This window comes from Solanum verrucosum, unplaced genomic scaffold (genome assembly GCF_900185275.1).
Source record: "Solanum verrucosum unplaced genomic scaffold, falcon-dt-bn FXZP01000107.1, whole genome shotgun sequence".
Taxonomy (NCBI): domain Eukaryota; kingdom Viridiplantae; phylum Streptophyta; class Magnoliopsida; order Solanales; family Solanaceae; genus Solanum; species Solanum verrucosum.
Window position 1 is genome coordinate 285,404 of NW_026020273.1, and position 4,672 is coordinate 290,075.

Genomic DNA, 4,672 nt, shown 5'->3' on the forward strand with positions numbered 1-4,672 from the left:
GGACTAAAGGACATAGAGATGGAAATATTGCTTATCAATTGGATTTCACGTCATAAAAAGGATCATGCTATCGAGGATATTATATAAGAAAAGATTAGGTAGATCAAGCACCAAAGTCAGAATCAATCTTGAAGAAAATGCTAACAAAATATGCTTTTGTCAGTATGTCATTGGCAGCTTGTTTATAATTGTGCGTATTTGTTAATTTTTTCTCAATATACCATGCAGAGGTGCTCAAATACCAAAAACAACATTTCAGAGAGGTATCATCCTTTGGTGTTTAACATTTTCCAAAATGAAAATTTTCGCAACAAGTTTTAACTTCCACACCTTTTCGGCTATCTGTACTGTGTTTCTATTCTCATTTTCTCTATAACAGGCTGCATCTGCTGCTTTTCTTGGCAATGTAACTGACAAACTTGCCTTACTTTGATTCAAATACCAAATAACTGAGGTCACATCAAGAGTTTTCGTCTATTGGAATGATTCTGTTTATTTATTTCAGTGGACGGGAGTAAAATGTGGCCTGAGACACGGCAGAGTCATCCATTTGAATCTCAAAGGGCTGAGGTTGGGAGGTACGATCTCAGGTCATATTGGAAATCTCTCTTTGCTCAATTCTCTTGACCTTGTAGAAAATGTCTTCCATGACAAAATTCCTCAACAACTCAGCGGGTTGTCAAGGCTTCGAAACCTAATTTTGAGTAACTATCTAACAGGGGAAATTCCAGTTAATCTATCACATTGTGTTAAGCTCAAGAGCCTTGTCCTCGAACACAACACTCTTGTGGGGAAAATTCCTAACCAAGTTGTCTCTCAGAAATAACAACCTGATAGGGATCTTTCTAGGTTCTATTGGAAATCTTACATCTTTAGAAGAGTTGTATTTTATCGTACAACAATCTAGAAGGGACAAGTGCTAGCTTCTTTAGCTCGATTAACAAAGTTAAGGCTTCCTGGATTATCACTAAATAGCTTATTCGGGGAGTTCCCTCCTCCGTTGTAAAATTTGTCATCCCTAGAACTAATATCACTTTCCTTTAACAACTTTTCTGGTAATCTCAGATTCGATTTAGGCAACTACTTCCAAAATCTCCTAATACTTTACTTGGCAAAATGTCAATTCGTTGGTTCCATACCGTCCTCTTTGGCCAATGCTTCAAAATTGCTAGAGCCTGATTTTCCTATAAACAATTTCAGTGGAAATATACCCAAGGTTTCCATAACTTGCGGAATTTGTTGTTCTGGAGTAACCAACTTGGACACGGTAAGCATGATGGCCTTGACTTTGTAAATTCTCTTACCAACTACAACAGTCTACAAATGCTCCATTTTGGAGACCACCAGTTTGTAGGTACATTACCTCATTCAACAATCAACCTTTCTAGTCCGTTATAAGTCCTACTCTTCTACGGAAACATAATTAGTGGAAGCATACCCAGAGAGTTCTCAAACCTGGTGAATTTGAATCTACTCGAGATGAGTAACAACAATCTTTGAGGTAGCATTCCAGATTCTACTGGAAGACCAACAAAATTGGGAGGTCATCTCACTTATCTTGATTTCTCTCACAACGAACTCTTGGAAAATGCTTGGTCTTGGGGGAGATTTATTTGAAGGGAAACTCCCTCCAAGGGACCATTCCCATTGTAGAAGATTTTCCGGATATCCAATCCTTGGATCTTTCCCTAAATAATCTATCAGGGCCAATCCCTCACTTCATTGCAAATGTTACTTCCTTACTCTACTTGAACTTATCTTTTAACAATTCCGGGGATGAGGTTCTTGTCACCGGAATATTTTAAAATTTGAAAGATCAACCAGCACCTGAAGATAGGTCTAAATCTGCACGTTTCTACCCCAACATTTTTTATGAAGAGCTCCGCACTGCAATTGGTGTATTTTCTGCTGAAAATCTTATTGGCTCTTGCAATTTTGGAACTGTTTACAAGGGAACTTTTACTTCTGATAGAACGGTTGTTGCTGTCAAAGTACTCAAACTCCAGCATGAAGGTGCTTCAAAAAGCATCTTAGCAAAATGCTAGGCAGTGAGAAATATAAGGCACCGGAACCTTGTCAAGGTCATTAGTGTATGCTCAGGTTCTAATTTCAAGGGAAATGACTTTAAGGCTTTAGTCTTTTAGTTCATGCCAGAGAAGGAGATACATGGGAAGAGTAGCTTGACCATACTTCAGAGAATGAATATAATATTAGATGTGGCGTATGCACTTCAGTATCTTAACCATGAGTGTCAAACACCTATGATTCACTGTGATATAAAACCACAGAATATTCTTCTTGATAAAGAACTCACAGCTCATTTGGGTGATTTTGGTTTAGTGAAACTCGTTCCTGAATTCAGTAATGAATCAGATCTACATCAGTTTAGCTCACTTGGAGTTATGGGTACCATTGGCCATGTAGCTCTAGGTAACATTTCTTGTAACAGTAGTGGTTTATTGAATTTCAAAAGTCACGACTCTCTGGTGCATGTAAGCTAAGTGTTGATGTTTTTTTTTCTGACGTTACCTCCATGGAAAAAACACGAGTTTAATTGGTCAACTTAGTGACGCATAAGCAGAATATATGATGGTAGGACAGAAAATCAGTACCACTGTTATATATTTAACTAGTTTCTAGACACGTGTGTCCCATGTTAATTAGTACAATTTTAAAAATGATATAGATTATGCTAAAACATGTAAGTAATAAGGGAAGGGTAATTGTTTGTAGCTATAAACAGTCAATTAAATTTGTATAACACTTTTCTTATGTATTTCTCATATATCATATGCTCAGTGTGGCACTTTCCTTCTTTTTTTAATATTTCAATAACATATAGTTTATAGGTAAACATAAGTTACATTGATTATGTTTGTAAATGTTTCATCTCTTAAAGTTTGTGTCTTATTTTTAAGAAACTATAGTCTCCTCCTTATATCCACATACATATCAAGATGTTGTTTCCGAATAACATTTTATTTGAAAATGTAGAAATATTGATTAACATATGTCTTCTTTAAGATGGATAATGTATTGTTGTCGATTTCACGGGGTACACTTGAAAAAATCATATTTATTTGTAATAGATAATTGCATATACAACTTTCTTTGTTTGATTCAAGATTATGAATCCTTCATGTGTAAAATTTATATGAGAATATTAACTAAATTGTTTAAATATAATAGTATTAAGAAATATAACATAATCAATCCATATTCACAAACAAGCTAGAACTTAATACAAATTATTGAAATAATCCAACTGATTTGGCAACATCAGGGGTGCAACTGACTAAAGTGGTGCAATTTTCTATAGACAATAGCAGAATCCTTGTTTATGATTATGCATATGCTATGTATATATGTGTTGATAGTCCAAAGCCCAAGTTGAGATTACTGGACCCAAACATGTATGTTTACATCATGTTGTTTGGTCAACATTAAGCTTTACTTTGTTTTCTAGTGAAAGCTTCTGTTATCATTTGGTCAAACCCTATATCATGTAACATTATAGTATAGATGACAAAACTCATAAGGTTTGTATATCAGTTTGTTAGCAGTTACTTATCAACTACAACGATCCATCTACTTCTATTACTCTTTTTAATCCCATTACAACCATACCTCAATTACATGCTTCTTAGAGTAGACATATGCATTCTCACAATTCATTTCACTCTATTTTGATCCATTTCATTCTAGTATTTACTACTAATTTATGGATCTCAAACAATACATGTTCTCTATATTTCCTAATGAGACACATCTTAACAAACTAAAAAGATTCCTAGTGAATTGGCCTAATGTATGTTTACCTTCTTCATGACTAAGCCTAATTCCAATGATATGACTATCATATCTAGTATGTATCTGATGATGCAATGAAGAAGGGAAGAGTTCACAATTGCAAGATAGATATTGTAACAGAATGTTGTAAATATTTTATTACATAATATAGTTAGTAGTATCATAGGAGAGATCTATAAGATATTTTCTTACCTTTAGTATAGCTTCTTCCTAGTGTATATATACATGTAAATGTTTTTATATATGAAATAAGAAGTTCTGTTAAGTTACATGGTATCAGAGCCATAAGGGCTCAAGATCTTGATTCAGAAAAAAATTGGAACTTTTCCTAGCATCTTGGGAAAAGGTTTCGACTTCTTGGGTTTGGCAGATTACATTTGTGCTTGTTGTCCCAGCATCGACTTCCAGGTTTGTGTTTTTACCTTTTCTTTTGTGACTGCTTTGGTCAGTTCTAGTGTCGAGCTATTGCTCGTATAGACCTGTTTGGTGGCAGATTTTTTGATCCTTTGTTCTTCTTGATCAATTTCTTGGCTAAACATTAGTTAAAATGGCTGAGGATAAATCTGTCGTGACTGAAATTGTTCCAGCATTATCCACAATTACATATTCTAAATTAAATGGGTCTAATTATTTAGATTGGAGTAGAAAATCAGGATCTATTTGCATAGTGTTGAAAAGAATGATCATCTTATACAAGATCCTCCAACCGATGATGCTAAAAAGGCTTGTCTTAGCGATGATGCTAGACTAATCTTGCAAATCATAAACTCTATTGATGTGGTTGGTTTGGTTAATTATTGTGAGTTTGTGAAAGAATTAATGGATTATTTGGAGTACTTGTACTCTGGCAAATGTAATATAT

General features: G+C 34.5%; 1 pseudogene; it reads left to right on the forward strand.

Moving 5' to 3' along the window:
- Positions 1-519: 519 nt before the first annotated feature.
- LOC125833797 (putative receptor-like protein kinase At3g47110) lies at positions 520-4,352 on the forward strand (annotated as a pseudogene).
- The last annotated feature ends 320 nt before the right edge of the window (positions 4,353-4,672 follow it).